We start from the raw sequence: 18,880 nt of genomic DNA, 5'->3' as shown, positions 1-18,880 counted from the left end.
ATTGAACCAGGGTTGATCCCCTGGCTTGTTGGTAATGGTAGAGTGAGGAATATGCCGGGCCATGGGGTTACAGATTGTGCTGGAATACAATTCTGCTGCTGCTGATGGCCCACAGCTCCTTATGGATGCCCAGTTTTGAGCTGCTAGATCTGTTCTGAATCTATCCCATTTAGCACGGTGGTAGTGCCACACAACACGTTGGATGGTATCCTCAGTGCGAAGATGGGACTTCGTCTTCAAGAGGACTGTGCGGTGGTCACTCCTATCAATACTATCATGGACAGATGCATTTGCGACAGGTAGATTGGTGAGGACGAGGTCCAGTAAGTTTTTCCCTCGTGTCGGTTCGCTCACCACCTGCCGCAGGCCCAGTCTGGCGGTTATGTCCTTCAGGACTCGGCCAGCTCGGTCAGTAGTGGTGCTACCGAGCCACTCTTGGTGATGGACATTGAAGTCCCCCTCCCAGAGTACATTCTGTGCCCTTGCTACCCTCAGTGCTTCCTCCAAGTGGTGTTCAACATGGAGGAGGACTGATTCATCAGCTGATGGAGGGCGGTAGGTGGTAATCAGCAGGAGGTTTCCTTGCCCATGTTTGACCTGATGCCATGAGATTTCATGGGGTCCAGAGTCAATGTTGAGGACTCCCAGGGCCACTCCCTCCTGACTGTATATCACTGTACCGCCACCTCTGGTGGGTCTGTCCTGCCGGTGGGACAGGACATACCCAGGGATAGTGATGGAAGAGTCTGGGATGTTGGCTGAAAGGTATGATTCTGTGAGTATGGCTATGTCAGGCTGTTGCTTGACTGGTCTGTGGGACAGCTCTCCCAATTTTGGCACAAGCCCCCAGATGTTAGTGAGGAGGTCTTTGCAGGGCCGACTGGGCTTGGTTTGCCTTTGTCATGTCCGGTGCCTGGTGGTCCGTCCGGTTTTATTCTTATTATGACTTTTTTTAGCGAAATTTGCACATTACACATTGCACGTTGGGAGATGAAGACATCAGAATAATGATGATTAGCGGGAAGGAAAGAAAGAAAGAGAGAAAGAAAGAAAGAAAAGAACTTGCATTTATATAGCGTCTTTCACAACCTCAGACTGTCCCAAAGCGCTTTACAGCCAATGAAGTACCTTTCGAAGTGTAGTCACTGTTGGAATGAAGGGCAACGTGGCAGCCAATTTGCACGCATGTCCCGCAATCTTTATCACTACCTTCCAATTGCCTTCATTCAGTCAAGCCTTGTGGGTCTTTCCCTCACTTCACAACTATAAACACCAAACACCATATCCAAAATAAAAAAAAAATTTATCCAACTCAATTCCATCTGTATCTACTCGTTAGCAGAAATAATGCTGAAGCACAGAGCACATTGCGAACAGAGTGGATTGCGAACTGAGTGGGAACTTGAGAATTTGATGAAGGGGGACTCTGATAAAGTAATGGAGGAATTGAAATTAAAATTTAACGTAGAACTTTAAAACTTTAAAAGAAACTGCAAGTTAGATAAGTTAACAGAAACTGCTAGTCGGTGGCAGTTAGCAGTCAATCAACTGTAAATGATTGCCTGAATAGAGGGTAATTACTGTGAGCTGGAAGCTAATTGAGCAGTTGTAACTGCTGTTCTCAAAAGGTGCATAAAGCAGAAGGTTATCTGCTGAAGCACTGAGTGGATTGTGAACTTGAAAATTTAGCAGGTCAGCTCTGGTCTGAGAGAACTGGAATAAAAGGGTAGGTTAATTGGAGTAAGTAAGTAAGTAAGTAAGTACAATGGATGGGCAGCTGAGATTCATTGCCTGCAATTCCTGTGCATTGTGTGAACATCAGGATGGTTCATGTGTCCTGGAGGGCCATGTGTGCAGGCAATGTCTCCGGTTGCTTGAGCTCAAGCTGGGGGTTTCCGAGCTTGAGGGGCAGTTGGGGTCACTGGAGAGCATAAGGGAGGCTGAAGATTTCCTGGATTGTACGTTCCAGGAGGTGGTCACCCTGCAACCACAGAGAGTTCAGGATAGGAAATTGGGGGCCAAGTGAAAGGGTAGGAAGAGGCAGGCAGTGCAGGAATCTTCTGGGTGTGTGCCACTCAAACTGGTATGCAGCATTGAATACCAATGAGGGTTGTGATACCTTGAAGTAGTGCAGTAATGAGCATGGCACCATGGAACAAAGGACTACACAGTTAGCACAGGTAGCACTATTGCCATGCTAAATGGGATAGATTCATAATAGATCTAGCAGCTCAAAACTGGGCATCCATGAGGCGCTGTGGGCCATCAGCAGCAGCAGAATTGTATTCCAGCACAATCTGTAACCTCATGGCCTGGCATATTCCTCACTCTACCATTACCAACGAGCCAGGGGATCAACCCTGGCTCAATGAGGAGTGTAGCAGAGCATGCCAGGAGCAGCATCGCAACATGCTATTGATCGAATTAAGCGATTCCACAACAAATGGTTCAGATCAAAGCTCTGCAGTCCTGTCACATCCAGTCATGAATGGTGGTGGACAATTAAACAACTAATGGGAGGAGGAGGCTCCATGAAGATCACCATCCTCAATGATGGCAGAGTCCAGCAGGTGAGTGCAAAAGACAAGGCTGAAGCGTTTGCAACCATCTTCAGCCAGAAGTGCTGAGTAGATGATCCATCTCTGCCTCTTCCCGATATCCCCACCATCACAGAAGCCAGTCTTCAGCCACTTCGATTCACTCCACGTGATATCAAGAAATGGCTGAGTGCACTGGATACAGCAAAGGCTATGGGCCCCAACAACATCCCAGCTGTAGTGCTGAAGGCTTGTGCTCCAGAACTAGTCGCACCTCTAGCCAAGCTGTTCCAGTACAGCTACAACACTGGCGTCTACCCGACAATGTGGAAAATTGCCCAGGTATGTCCTGTCCACAAAAAGCAGGACAAATCCAATCTGGCCAATAACCGCCCCATCAGTCTGCTCTCAATCATCAGCAAAGCGATGGCAGGCGCTATCAAGCGGCACTTACTCACCAATAACCTGCCCGCCGATGCTCCGTTTGGGTTCTGCCAGGATAACTCAGCTCGAGACCGCATTACAGCCTTGGTCCAAACATGGACAAAAGAGCTGAATTCCAGAGGTGAGGTGAGAGTGACTGCCCTTGACATCAAGGCAGCATTTGCCCGAGTGTGGCGTCAAGGAGCCCTAGTAAAATTGAAGTCAATTGGAATCAGGGGAGAAAACTCTCCAGTGGCTGGAGTCATACCTAGGACAAAGGAAGATGGTAGTGGTTGTTGGAGGCCAATCATCTCAGCCCCAGGACATTGCTGCAGGAGTTCCTCAGGGCAGTGTCCTAGGCCCAACCATCTTCAGCTGCTTCATCAATGACCTTCCCTCCATCATAAGGTCAGAAATAGGGATGTTCACTGATGATTGCACAGTGTTCAGTTCCATTCGCAACCCCTCAGATAATGAAGCAGTCTGAGCCCGCATGCAGCAAGACCTGGACAACATCCAGGTTTGGGCTGATAAGTGGCAAGTAACATTCGTGCCAGACAAGGGCCAGGCAATGACCATCTCCAACAATAGAGAGTCTAACCACCTCCCCTTGACATTCAACGGCATTACCATCACCGAATCCCTCACCATCAACATCCTGGGGGTCACCATTGACCATTCGAGGTTAGTGTGCAAAATTAAAGCACATGGGATTGGGGGGAATATACTGGCATGGATTGAGAATTGGTTGACAGACAGAAAACAGTAGGAATAAACAGGTCTTTTTCTGGGTGGCAGGCAGGGGTACTGCAGGGATCAGTGCTTGGGCCCCAGCTATTCACAACATATATCAATGATTTGGATGAGGGAACTAAATGTAACATTTCCAAGTTTGCAGATGACACAAAGCTGGGGTGGAATGTGAGCTGTGAGGAGGATGCAAAGAGGCTCCAATGTGATTTAGACAAGTTGGGTGAGTGGGCAAGAACATGGCTGATGCAGTATAATGTGGATGAATGTGAGGTTATCCACTTTGGTTGTAAAAACAGCAAGGCAGATTATTATCTGAATGGTGATAGGTTGGGAAAAGGGGAGGTGCAACAAGACCTGGGTGTCCTTGTACACCAGTCGCTGAAAGCAAGCATTCAGGTGCAGCAAGCAGTTAGGAAGGCGAATGGTATGTTGGCCTTCATTGCAAGAGGATTTGAGTACAGGAGCAGGGATGTCTTATTGCAGTTATACAGGACCTTGGTAAGACCACATCTGGAGTATTGTGTGCAGTTTTTCTGAGGAAGGATGTCCTTGCCATGGAGGGAGTGCAATGAAGGTTTACCAGACTGATTCCTGGGATGGCAGGACTGACGTAAGAGGAGAGATTGGGTCGACTAGGTGATCTCATTGAAACATATAAAATTCTGACAGGGCGAGATAGACTAGATGCAGGGAGGATGTTCCCGATTGCTGGGGAGTCCAGAACCAGGGGTCACAGTCTCAGGATACGGGGTATGCCATTTAGAACTAAGATGAGGAGAAACTTCTTCACTCAGAAGGTGGTGAACCTGTGGAATTCTCTACCACAGAAGGCAGTGGAGGCCAAGTCATTAGATGTATTCAAGAAGGAGATAGATATATTTCTTAATGGCAAAGGGATCAAGGGATATGGGGAAAAAGCGGGAACAGGGTACTGAGTTAGACGATCAGCCATGATCATTTTGAATGGCAGAGTAGGCCCGAAGGGCTGAATGCCCTACTCTTGCTCCTATTTTCTATGTTTCTATGACCAGAAACTTATCTGGACCAGCCAAATAAATACTGTGGCTACAAGAGCAGGTCAGAGGCTGGGTATTCTGTGGCGAGTGACTCACCTCCTGACTCCCCAAAGCCTTTCTACCATCTACAAGGCACAAGTCAGGAGTGTGATGGAATACTCTCCACTTGCCTGGATGAGTGCAGCTCCAGCAACACTGAAGAAGCTCGACACCATCCAGGACAAAGCAGCCCGCTTGATTGACACCCCATCCACCACCCTAAACTTTCACTCCCTTCACCACCGGTGCACTGTGGCTACAGAATACACTGCAGCAACTCGACAAGGCTTCTTAGACAGCACCTCCCAAACCCGTGACCTCTACCACCTAGAAGGACAAGGACAAGGACAAGGACAAGGGCAAGGGCAGCAGGCACGTGGGAACAAGACCGGTACGTTCTCCAAGTCACACACCATCCCGACTTGGAAATATATCGCTGTTCCTTCATCGTCGCTGGATTAAAATCCTGGAACTCCCTACCTAACTGCATTGTGGGAGAACCTTCACCACACGGACGGCAGCGGTTCAAGAAGATGGCTTACCACCAGCTTCTCAAGGGCAATTAGGGATGGGCAAAAAATGCTGGCCTTGCCAGCGACGCCCACATCCCATGAATGAGTTTTTTAAAAAAAACAAGTGGGCACAGTGAAGTGTAGAAATGCAGTAGTCATAGGCAACTCGATAGTTAGGGGGACAGACAGGTGTTTCTGTGACAGTCAACGTGAGTCCCGCATGGTGTGTTACTTCCCTTGTGCCAGGGTAAAGCATATCATGGAGAGGGTGCAGAACATTCTGCAGGAGGAAGGAGAACAGCCAGATGTTGTGGTCCATGTGGGTACCAACGACATAGGAGAGAAAATGGATGAGGTCCTGCAGCTAGAGGTTCAGGAGCTAGGGAGGAAGTTTTAAAAAGCCGGACCTCAAAGATAGTAATCTCTGGATTACTCCCAGTGCCACGCGCTAGTGAGTACAGAAATAGGAAGATAAGGCAGGCTAATGCGTAGCTAGAGACATGATGCAGGAGGGAGGGCTTCATATTCTTGGGGCATTGGGACCAGTTCTGGGACAGGAGGGACCTGTTCAAGACAGATGGGTTGCACCTCAACAGAGCTGGGACCAATGTCCTCGCAGGGAGGTTTACTAGTGCTGTGGGGGAGGGTTTAAACTAACTTGGTAGGGAGCTGGGCACCAGGATGTAGCATTAGAAAGGGGCAACAAGTTGCACAAAGGATTGGGAGAGATGGATAGCACTAGAGTAAGAAACAGTACAGTATTAGGTGGGATCAGACTAAGAGAGAATACGAGAAGGTTTAAGATAGGTTTAGAATGCATGTATATAAATGCACGCAGCGAGGTGAATAAGGTTGGTGAGCTGCAGGTGCAAATAGCCACATGGGAATATGATGTAGTGGTGATAACGGAGACCTGGCTCGAGAAAGGGCAGGATTGGGTATTAAATATTCCTGGATACAAGGTGTTCAGGAAAGATAGGCAAGGAAAAAAGGGAGGGGAGGGGAGGGGAGGGGGGTGGTGGCAGTATTGATTAAGGAGAATATTGCAGTGCTGGAGAGAGAGAATGTCTTTGAGGGGTCAAGGACAGAATCTATTTGGTTAGAGTTAAGAAACAATAGTTGTGCCATTAAACTATTGGGTGTATTCTATAGGCCACCAATTAGTAGGAAGGATATAAAGGAGCAAATTTGCAGGGTCTTCATCTATCCTAATATAGACTGGGATAGTAATAGTATAAAGGGCAAAGAGGGGAGGAATTTCTGAAGTGTGTTCTTGATCAGTATGTTTCTGGCCCAACAAGGAAGGAGGCATTACTGGACCTGGGGAATGAGGTGGGTCAAGTGGAGCAAGTGTCAGTGGGGGAACATTTAGGGAACAGTGATCATAGTATCATCAGATTTTCAATAATTATGGAAAAGGACAAGGAACAATCTAGAGTAAAAATACTTAATTGGAGGAGCGCCAATTCAATGGGTTGAGAACAGATCTGGCCTGGGTAAATTGGAATCAAAGATTGGCAGGCGAAACTGTAATCGAACAATTGCTAGCCGTTAAAGAGGAGGTGGTTTGGGTATAGTCTCGATACATTCCCACAAGGGGGATAGGTAGGGCAACCAAAGCCAGAGCTCCCTGGATGACAAAAGAGATAGAGAGTAAGATGAAGTAGAAAAAGGGGGCATATGACAGATGTCAGATTGATAATACAAGTGAGAACCAGGCTGAATATAGAAAGTGCAGAGGAGAAGTGAAAAAGGAAATGAGGGGCAACGAGAGATTATGAGAATAGACTGGTGGCCAACATAAAAGTGAAACCAAAAGTCTTCTACAGGCATATAAATAGTAAATGGGTAGTAACAGGAGGGGTGGGGCAGATTAGGGACCAAAAAGGAGATCTACACATGGAGGCAGAGGGCATGGCTGAGGTACTGAATGAGTACTTTGTATCTGCCTTTACCAAGGAAGAAGCTGCCAAGGTCACAGTAAAAGGGGAGGTAGCTGAGATACTGGATGGGCTAAAAATTGATAAAGAGGAGGTACTAGAAAAGCTGGATGTACTTAAAATAGATAAGTCACCCGGTCCAGATGGGATGCATCCTGGTTGCTGAGGGAAATAAGGGTGGAAATTGCAGAGGTGCTGGCCATAATCTTCCAATCCTCCTTAGATATGAGGTGGTGCCAGAGGACTGGAGAATTGCAAATGTTACACCCTTATTCAAAAAAGGTGTAAGGATAAACCCAGCAACTATAGGCCAGTCAGTTTAACCTCGGTGGCGGGGAAGCTTTTAGAAACGAAAATGAATACTCACTTGAACAAGTGTGGAATAATAAAAGAAAGCGAGCATGGATTTGTTAAAGGCAAATCGTGTTTAACTAACTTGATTGAGTTTTTTGGTGAGGTCGCAGAGGGTTGATGGGGGCAATGCGGTTGATGATGTGTATATGGACTTTCAAAAGGCGTTTGCTCACGTGCCATATAATAGGCTTCTGAGCAAAATTGAAGCCCATGGAATAAAAGGGGCAGTGGCAGCATGGATATGAAATTGGCTAAGTGACAGGAAATAGAGAGTCGTGGTGAACAGTTGCTTTTTGGACTGGAGGAAGGTATACAGTGGTGTTCCCCAGGGACTGGTACTAGGACCACTGCTTTTTTTGATATATATTAATGACTTGGACTTGGGTGTACAGGGCACAATTTCAAAATTTGTAGATGACACAAAACTTGGAAGTGTAGTAAACAGTGAGGAGGATAGTAATAGACTTCAAGAGGACATAGACAGGCTGGTGGAATGGGCGGACAATGGCAGATGAAATTTAACGCAGAGAAGTGTGAAGTGATACATTTTGGCAGGAAGAATGAGGAGAGGCAATATAAACTGAATGATACAATTCTACCGGGGGTGCAGGAATAGAGACCTGGGGGTATATGTGCAGAAATCTTTGAAGGTGGCAGGACAGGTTGAGAAAGTGGTTAGAAAAGCATAAGGAATCCTGGGCTTTATAATTAGTGGCATAGAGTACAAAAGCAAGGAAGTTATGGTGAACCTTTTATAAAACACTGGTTCGGCCACAACTGGCGTATTGTGTCCAATTCTGGGCACCGCACTTTTGAAAGAATGTGAAGGACTTCGAGACGGTGCAGAGAAGATTTACTAGAATGGTTCCAGGGATGAGGGACTTCAATTATATGGATAAACTGGAGAAGCTGGGGTTGTTCTCCTTAGAGCAGAGCAGAGAAGGTTGAGAAGAGATTTAATTGAAGTGTTCAAAATCACGACTGGTTTAGATAAAGTAAATAAAGAGAAACTGTTCCCATTGGTGGAAGGGTCAAGAACCAGAGGGCACAGATTTAAGGTGATTGTTAACAAAACCAAAGACGACGTGAGGAAAAACTTTTTTTACGCAGCGAGTAGTTATGATCTGGAATGCGCTGTCTGAAAGGATGATGGAAGCAGATTCAATCGTGGCTTTCAAAAAGGAATTGGATAAATACTTGAAAGGGATAAATTTGCAGGGCCATGGGGAAATAGCAGGGGGATGGGACTAACTGGATTGCTCTTACAAAGAGCCAGCATGGGCTCAATGGGCTGAATGGCCTCCTGTGCTGTAACGATTCTATGATGATTGATTAAGAATCACCCTTGTGCAGGCCCTTAGTAACCAGACCGTTCGCAACCTTGGCATTCTCTTTGAGCCTGAGATGAGCTTCCGACCACATCCGCTCCATTATAAAGACTGCCTACTGTCACCTCCGTAACATCACCCGTCTCCGTCCCTGCCTCAGCCCATCTGCTGCTGAAACCCTCATCTATGCCTTTGTTACCTCTAGACTTAACTATTCCAATGCTCTCCTGGCTGGCCTCCTATCTTCCACCCTCCATAAACTTGAGCTCATCCAAAACTCTGCACCAAGTCCCATTCACCCATCACCCCTGTGCTCGCTGACCAACATTGGCTCCCAGTTCAGGAATGCCTCAATTTTTAAAATTCTCATCCTTGTTTTCAAATCCCTCCATGGCCTCGCCCCTCCCTATCTCTGTAACCTCCTCCAGCCCTACAACTCTCTGAGATCTCTGCGCTCCTCCAATTCTTGCCTCTTGCGCAACCCCGATTTTAATCACCACCATTGGTGGTAGTGTCATCAGCTGCCTAGGCCTTAAGCTCTGGAATTCCCTCCTTAAACCTCTCTGCCTCTCCAGCTCTCTCTCCTTCTCTAAGACGCTCTTTAAACCCTACCTCTTTTTGACCAAGCTTTTGGTCACCTGTCCTTCATATCTGCTTATGTGGCACGGTGTCAAATTTTGTTTGATAATCGCTCCTGTGAAGTGCCTTGGGACATTTTACTACATTAAAGGCGCTATATAAATGCAAGTAGTTGTTTTGTCATCTGTGCTTGTTTACCTTTCCTAGTGCTTCGATGAAGTGATTTCCCCAGTGGTTACAGCTTGGGAGGTGGGAGGCTGCTGAGCTTCAATTGAGAACACTTCAGATGGCTGTGGTGGTAATCTGGAGGAGCTCTGGGCCCTCAAACTGCAGTGTGTTAGTGTGGGCCGGGTAGCCTGGCCCAGCTGCCTGTGTGACTCTAACAAAGGCTCTGGCAGAGTGGTTGGCGAGGGAGGACAGATGGTGCCTTGTCCCGGAGCCACGGCCACACTCTTTGGCCTCAGCACTCCTACAGCTCTGTGCGAGACCAGAGACCAAGTGTGACATGACACTCTGGATGCCCCTGTCAACACTGCCCCCAAAGCCAAGATGTCAGCCATCTGAGCTTCCCTGGCAGGAGATATTTCATATTAATTGTGCCAATATAATGAGGCTTGCACTTGCACAACATCCAAAACTCGAGGCACTTGTGTTCTCTGCAAACTGTGTCCACCTGCGATTATCGATCTGAGCTTGCCCCTCCCTCAAACTGAGACTCTGCATTATCAGCCAAGCATTGCAAAATTAAAGTTTCCATTTTTACCAAACACCAAACCAAAAATAAGGTTTTTCTTGCTGAATTTAGACTTCGTGAGTAATCTAAGGCCTTTTCTCTTTGCCTTTTCATCAAGGTTCTCAATCAAGTATTACATTCCACTTCGGGGCATATATCAAGGTATATCCTAACAGCACTGTGGGAGAACCTTCACCACACGGACTGCAGCTGTTCAAGAAGACGGCTCAGCACCACCTTCTCAAGGGCAATTAGGGATAGGCAATAAATGCTGGCCTTGCCAGCGGCACCCACATCCCATGAACAAATTTAAAAAAAATATTGTCTGAATCTTTCAGAGCCCGAGGGTGCCTCCTATTACTTGTTAGATAACATTCTGTAATACCTTGGCTTCACAAGAGGGCCTAAAGTTCAATGTCAGTGGGGAATTTCATGGTATAAAGACTTTCTGAGCTGACTTCAATATGGTGATATGGATTTCAAATCTAGAACTCATAATCCATTTGGCTCAGTAGCAATTTCATCTAGTATCAGCATGTCACCACATCAAATTTATTTGCTTTGTTTGTAGTATGCATGTCCTCATATAATCAGACACCAGCAGCATTTCCAGGTTCCAGGCCAGGCTCCATTGGTGGTACCCAAGCAGAAGACCATATGCACCTTCAATTACACAAATTTTCCATTAGCTCATTCAGCTTCCTTTATCAGCTTATATTGTTATGACGGACAATATCCATTAATTTTACTTGCACATCCTTTAGTTTACTAATGCAGATAAAGAGGTTTGGAATTCATTGTGTATTGATCAACAATGCTACTTTCTTTAACTTACACAGTAACTGCAACTCTCACGCTTAGGGAAAGAAAACAGCATTTTCCCCTCAGAATGTATACTTCAACTGTTCTGACTATTTCCTGCAATTTACTGTTCCTATAAACTTAACAAGCAATAATTATGGGTGTCAGAACCATATGGAAAAAGCTTCATTGAGCTGTTCTGTAGTCTCAGCTTTGAAGAGCATTCCACTCAATTTCCTTGAAGTTGCACTAATGAAAGATGTTCTTGGGCACCCAGAATCAACCAGTACTGTCACTAGTACACCATCAGTGTGTAACGGTTGTCACACTCTTACAGACGAGCCGGATTTTTTTTTGACGAATTTAGTCTGTATCTCTGAGGTAAGTACCAGAACTTCACGCCATCGACTCCCCATTCAATACAACTTCTGGATTTCCACGTTTAACTGCACATGTGCGGTTGCTGAAAGTTACTGTTAACCTTATCGTTATTTTTACAGCAAAATCCGGCCCATAGAGTTTTACCCTTTTATTCACTGCTTTGTTTCTGCACTTTCATTTCAACTCTGATTCCTCATCGTCCCCTTAACTTGCAAGCAGCAAAACGTGGTTCATTTTCCCTTCAGGAGCAGCATCATTTCCCATTTGATAGACATTCACCCACATATGGTCGAGCGCCACTACAGAAATAACAAATCTTGCCTTGAGCTTTATGTATTCTTTTGTTTTGGTTTGATGTCCTTAATATTTAGCTTCTTGACAGTCCCCTGCATCAATAATGGTAAGCGACTGGAGCAGTGGATTTTGAAATCAGTTGGAGGTCTAAAGATCCAGTCACTTTAACCATGCAAAAGCAGTTAAATAAAGTATCGTTAGTAATGCTCTGCGGTGACATCTGGACACATCTGTGGTGAGCCGTTGTCATCTTTTTGCTTAATTTAGCTGAAGTAGCACATACCATAACGCTCTGACCATTATACAGTACTTTCTCAGTGCTTATGCTACTAATACTATACATTCTTAAGTTTTCTCTCAGCTTCCTAAGATTTTTGACCTGAAAGCCATTACAAATCTTTTGCTAACCTTCCTTCAACTTTCAAAAATGATGTTCTTCAGTGAAAGGAGTCTGACCTCGAATACTTTAGGCAACTATAAGGAAATTCCCACTTCAGATGACTTACCAACCACTTACTAAGGTGTCACAAGTTACATGTCAAAGTTGTAACTGTCAATTTGTGGGGACTTTAGCAAGATAGTCTCCTGTTCTGATATCAGAATCATTAAGATTCATTATGCAATGCCCTCAATCATAAGGCTGTCTGATTCCTAGTCTTTATCCAAAGTCCAAGGCTGCTTAACCCAAAGATGGTTTAGTTGACACCACCTGCTTCCAGATGTAGTTACCCACATTTTGTCTGAACTCTAAAACACATAAAGGAATAAACCCCTTGGGCTGGAATACAGCTCTCTGACAATAGTGGAATATTTGAAGTTATACAATGGCCTCAGAAGCAGTGTAATATTAGCCTGGCCACTTTCTTTTTGCAGGGCCGTTTTCAGTTGACTCAAGGTTTACCAATTATCATACTGTTGCTGTCACTCCTTTCTGTTCAAATTTCAGGAAAATAAATAATGGCCCAGAAATTGTTCACAAAATAACGACGATGCTAAGAGTGCTCGCCGTTATTTCAGGGGAAATGGAAGAGCAAGTTCCGGGGAGCGCACGTGCGCAGTCAAACGCGGAAATCCGGAAATTGCTCTACCATTTGCCCTACTCGTTTGAAAGTTGCACGGGAAGGACAGCTCGCCGGCTGAATGAATGGACCAGCATGATCTTACTCTCCTGGAGATGAACTAATCTCTCCATAAATAAGGTACGCTGGGTTTTTAGGTCTAAACTAACTTTAAACGTGTGGTAAGTATTAATGACTGCCAAACAACCTCTCTGGCACTGAAAATTAACATTTAAAAATGTGGCGTCTCATTACTTCCGATATTAATTGTTGGACATTTATATAAAAAAAATTAAATTTACTTTTTCTTTCTGTCTCTTTTATCTCTGTCTTTTAGTTTGATATTTCTTACCCTCTCTTTATTTCACTTTCTCTAACTGATTTTAAAATTGAATTCATTGTTGTAGCTTCAACTTCCTGGTTCTGACTCTGTGTGGCTTGTCAAGGATGCTTCACGCTGATCGGTTGAGGGGAAGAGAGCTCCTTTCCCCGCTCTCACAGCTCACAGAAGCTTGGGTAAGGACGTTGCACTTTGTGCAGCTCACCGTTAAAGCAAGTTGCCGCCCAAAAGCCCGCCAATAGTTTGTGGGTGAGTTTATAACTAAGCTCCCTGAAGTCCAAAGAGCACAGGTTTGACTGTATCTGGCACACAACTTGCTTAGTCATCCATCATTAGATCTGGCTGGACCACATCAGGCACTACTAGTCCTCACTTCTCTCTGGAAAGCAAAGGATAACCCCTGGTTTCTTTTCTCCAGTACCAACCATGTCCTTAAACCCCTGCTGTGCCCCTGTCTTCACTTCCAATAACAAGTGCAAGGAGTTCATAGACTTCTTTGTCACTGAGATTGAGACCATCCGTTCAGCTGCGTCTGTTGCTTCCTCCCCTTCTCGACATCCACCAAGCCAAACCTCCACCCAGACTTCTCTGTGCCCTGGCCCTCTAAATGGTTTCCTCTCCCTTTCAAAATCACCTCCTCAAACTATCTACCCTTGACCCCTCTGTCCTTGCAAACTACCACTCCATCTCCAACCTCCCTTTCCTCTCCAACATCCTTGAACATGTTGTCACCTTCCAAATCCGTGCCCATATTTCCCACAACTCAGGTTTGAATCTCTCCGATCAGGTTTCTGCCCTGTCAAAATAGCCATAATCAAAGTCACAAATGACATTCTCCGTGACTTTGACCATGGAGCATTATCCCTCCTCATCGACCTCTCTGCAGCCATGTATCTCCAGTAATGACTTCTCTTCCCAACCCTCACTGTTACCACCAGAGTCCAAAGATCTATCAGTGGCCCTCTCCTTTCCCTAATGTACATGCTGCTCCTTAGGGTCACCTGAAGACATTGGGAACGCAGACAACAACCAGCTCTATCTCTCCACCGTCTCTCTCTACCCCTCCACTGCCTTGTTGTTGTCAGACTCCTAGTATGACATTTGGTCTTAGATGAGTCACAATGTCCTCCAGCTAAACATCAGGAAGAGCGAAGCAATCATCTTCAGCACCCACCACAAATTCCGGACCTTTGCCATCAATTCCATCCCCCTCCCCGGCCGCCATCACAGGCTGAACCAGACTGTTTGCAATCTCAGCGTCTTATTCGACCCTGAGCTGAGTTTCTGATTCCATATCCTCTCCATCACAATGACTGCCTACTTGCACCTCCATAACATCGCCTGTTTCCACCCCTACCCCAGCCCATGCATTGCTGAAACTCTCATCTAAATCCTTGTTACTTCCAGACTCAACTATTCCAAAGCTCTCCCGGCTGGCATCTCATCCTCCACACTCCATAAACTTCAGGTTAAACCAAAACTCTACTGCCCATATTCTAACTGACACCATTTGTCCATTACCCATGTCCTTGCTGACCTACATTGACTTCTGGTCCCCCCAACGCCTCAAATTTAAAATTTAAATCCCTTCACTATCTCTGTAATCCTCTCCAGCCCTACAACACCCGACCACGAACTCTACCTTCCTCTGGCTCTAACCTTTTATGCATCACTGTCCTCCCTTCACCCAGCCACTTGTGGCTGTGTCTTCAGCTGCCTAGGCCCCACACTCCCTAAACCCCTTTGCTTCTTGCCCTTTCTCCCTCCTATAAGACCCACTTAAAGCCCACCTCTTTGAGCAAGCTTTAGGTCACCCCTGCTAATATCTCCTTCTTTGGCTCAGAGTCCATTTTTTGATGATGCCTCAGTGAAGCTCTTTGTCTATGTTAAAGGCACCATATAAATGCAAGTAGATGTGTGGAAAACAGTTATGTTCACGAGGTAAAGTGCGTTGTCACATCATAACCTATGTGGTGTCCTCTATGTACATGTTGTGTTGATTAAATCTGTGGTTTGTTCCAACATAAAGTACAAGGTCAAACTAAATAGCCTTACCGATTGTAAATAATTTCGGGAATGAAGCAATGATTGACACCATGACATCTAATTACAACAGCCTGAGTCCTGTGTCAAGTTAACACAGATAAAGGGCATCAGAAGATCACCTAGGCTATAAGTATTCAAGGACCTCAACAGCAGAGGATATTGTTACAGATAGCATATGCAGAAGAAAATGTTGAACATATATATAAGCTCTATATCTAGTATTTGTATTTACATTTTATTTCTCCTGGGATAAGAAAACTAGGAATCAGAATTTTACATAAAACATGGTACACTATAAGGAATGTCTATCAAATTAGCTTCATATTATTGCCAGCTTGAAATTAATTCAGACACAAAGCAATTTTACTTTGTGCCAAACATAGAATGGTTACAGCACAGAAGGAGGCCATTCGGCCCATCGAACCCATGCCAGCTCTTTGTAAGGACAATCTAGTTAGTTCTATTCCCCTGCTCTTTCCCTGTAGCCCTGCAAATTTTTTCCCTTCAAGTATTTATCCGATTCCTTTTTTGAAAACCACAATTGAATCTGCTTCTACCACCCTGTCAGGCAGCGCATTCCAGATCATAACTACCCTCTGTGTAAAAACGTTTTTCCTCATGTCACCTTTGGTTCTTTTGCCAATCACCTTAAGTCTGTGTCCTCTGGTTCTCGACCCTTCCGCCAATGGGAACAATTTCTCTTTATTTACTTTATCTAAACCCTTCATGATTTTGAACACTTCTATCAAATTTCCTCTTAACCTTCTTTGCTCTAAGGAGAACAACCCCAGCTTCTCCAGTCTATCCACGTAATTGAAGTCCTTCATCCCTGGAACCATTCTAGTAAATCTTTTCTGCACCCTCTCTAAGGCCTTCACATCCTTCCTAAAGTGTGGTGCCTAGAATTGGACTCCAGTTGTGGCTGAACCAGTGTTTTATAAAGGTTCAACATAACTTCCTTGCTTTTGTATTTTATACCTCTATTTATAAAGCCCAGGACCTCATTTGCTTTTTTAACCACTTTCTCAACCTGTCCTGCCACCTTCAAAGATGTTTGCACAAAACTCCCCAGATCTCCCTGTTCCTGCACCCCCGGTAGAATTGTACCATTTAGCTTATATTGCCTCTCCTCATTCTTCCTGCCAAAATGTATCACTTCGCACTTCTCTGCATTAAATCTAATCTGCCATTCGCCCATTCCACCGGCCTGTCTATGCCCTCTTGAAGTCTATTACTATCCTCCTCACTGTTTACTACACTTCCAAGTTTTGTGTCATCTACAAATTTTGAAATTGTGCCCTGTACACCCAAGTCCAAGTCATTAATATATATCAAAAAAAGCAGTGGTCCTAGTACCAGTCCCTGGGGAACACCACTGGATACCTTCCTCCAGTCCAAAAAGCAACTGTTCACCACGACTCTCTATTTCCTGTCACTTAGCCAATTTCATATCCATGCTGCCACTGCCCCTTTTATTCCATGGGCTTCAATTTTGCTCAGAAGCCTATTATATGGCACGTTAGCAAACGCCTTTTGAAAGTCCATATACACATCATCAACCGCATTGCCCCCATCAACCCTCTGTGACCTCACCAAAAAACTCAATCAAGTTAGTTAAACACGATTTGCCTTTAACAAATCCATGCTCGCTTTCTTTTATTATTCCACACTTGTTCAAGTGACTATTAATTTTCGTTTCTAAAAGCTTCCCCGCCACCGAAGTTAAACTGACTGGCCTATAGTTGCTGGGTTTATCCTTACACCTTTTTTGAACAATGGTGTAACATTTGCAATTCTCCAGTCCTCTGGCACCACCTCATATCTAAGGAGGATTGGAAGATTATGGCCAGCACCTCTGCAATTTCCACCCTTATTTCCCTCAGCAACCAGGATGCATCCCATCTGGACCGGGTGACTTATCTATTTTAAGTACATCCAGCTTTTCTAGTACCTCCTCTTTATAAATTTTTAGCCCATCTAGTATCTCAACTACCTCCCCTTTTACTGTGACTTTGGCAGCATCTTCTTCCTTGGTAAAGACAGAGACAAAGTACTCATTTGGTACCTCAGCCATGCCCTCTGCCTCCATGCGTAAATCTCATTTTTGGTCCCTAATCTGCCCCACCCCTCCTCTTACTACTCGTTTACTATTTATATGCCTACAGAAGACTTTTGGATTCCCTTTTATGTGTTCCCTTCTATAACATGGGGATTATAGAAACCAGTAAGTGCTAAGGATGTAATGAAAGGATTGGGACGCTTGTAAACTTACTCTGGGACTGTCCGAGGATACATTCCTCTTAGTCAGCAGTATTTGATTAAATCCAGAATGCACTTAGGATGCATTTACACATGAAGCAACTGTGGCTAGTCTGGAGACTCATCTGTAATTTGTGGTCTTGAAGATTAGGCAGTATGACTTCTACTAGCACAAAGGGTTCTACTTAATTACTGGAGAGAGAGATTTAAAAAAAAACACGTCTGGCAACTTTGGAAACTGAAGGATCATTAGAAATTAAGTGGATTTGACTACTTACTGCCTCAAGAGTCATTGAAAGGAAAAGAAAGTCAGCGTTGTAATGTTGGGAAACGTGGCAGCCAATTTGCACACAGCAAGGTCCCACAAACAGCAATGAGATAAATGACCTGATAATCTGTGTTAGTGATGTTGGTTGAGGAATAATTGCTGGCCAATGGTGAACTCCCTTGCACTTTGAGAGTCAGTCTTTTGAACAAGGAATGCTGGTTGAAAATAAATCTGATTATCAGATCTGTGACTGAGCTCACTGTGAGTTCTGACTGAACATAGCAGTTGTATATAATTGAAGTCTTGTATCAGCTGAACTCTAAACACTTAAATGAGGTTGTGGTATAGGGTGGACTGTTCTAATGTCATTTCCTTTCTCTTGTGTGAGGACTACTCAAGCATGAACAGTCAAAACGTCAGCTGTTTTGTTCTAAAATAATAATGTTTTTGGAGAGCCAACATCCTTTTTTTTTCTCCACTGAATCGGCAATGTTTATATAATAACTTCCTAAAATCACAGGACTCAGTTCATAAAGTGTGACCAAATGGAAAGAAATATGCTTGTCAATCTAAAATGAATACTTTTCACGAAGCCAATAGTGAATAACAGCATAACATCTGGGGTACACCTGTTGGAGCAGATGTTCCGCACTCTCGATGGTAGCTTTAATATCTACTGGAGAAAGTAACAGGTTAGAGAATTGAAGATTGATGGTGAAATTGTTTGAGATGCAAATTACTTCCCCAATGTTAGTGGGGAGGGTGCGCAGGATCCTGGAAGTGTAGGAACAACCCAGCAAGGCCAGGGACATGGAGGCCCTGCTGATCTTAATGCAGGCCCTCATTATAATAATGCTCTGCAGACTCCCGCCCACCAGCCAGCCAAATTAACAGACTGGCCAGCAGGCAGGAGCACAATCGAGCAGCTGGCGGCCCGCAGCCAGGGACCGATGGGGACGTTCCAGAGCAGTCGGTAGGGAGGGAAGCAGAAGGTCTGGGCTGCGATTGGGGCTGAGGTGGGGGAGGCTGCAAGATCAGGGCAATTATCAGGGCTGGGGGAGGCCGGAGGCTTCCTTGTGAGGCCTTTGTCGGGGGAGCACTCCTACTTCTCCTGGCCTACAAGGCGTGCTAAAAGGAGAGATCTTCAACACTTACCTTCCCCTTGCGGCACCTCCCGCCACACATCTGCTGCTGGGCAGCCGACAGCTCCGGCCTCCCC

The 18,880-nt window shown here is 45.1% G+C and overlaps 1 protein-coding gene across 2 annotated transcripts in view; it reads left to right on the top strand.

Moving 5' to 3' along the window:
• LOC137326309 (peroxisomal N(1)-acetyl-spermine/spermidine oxidase-like) overlaps window positions 1-18,880 on the top strand; it is a 46,945-nt gene that overhangs the window by 4,204 nt on the left and 23,861 nt on the right. Inside the window, exon 1 of one of the 2 annotated variants that reach the window (XM_067991274.1) lies at window positions 13,202-13,264. The exons of the other annotated variant lie outside the window; for it this stretch is intronic. The gene's annotated coding sequence lies outside the window, so the exon portion shown is untranslated. Of the gene's footprint in view, window positions 1-13,201; window positions 13,265-18,880 lie in introns of those variants that run through there. 2 annotated transcript variants of the gene reach the window in all.

This window comes from Heptranchias perlo, chromosome 10 (assembly GCF_035084215.1).
Source record: "Heptranchias perlo isolate sHepPer1 chromosome 10, sHepPer1.hap1, whole genome shotgun sequence".
Taxonomy (NCBI): Eukaryota; Metazoa; Chordata; class Chondrichthyes; order Hexanchiformes; family Hexanchidae; genus Heptranchias; species Heptranchias perlo.
This window is presented reverse-complemented; position numbering and strand designations above follow the sequence as displayed.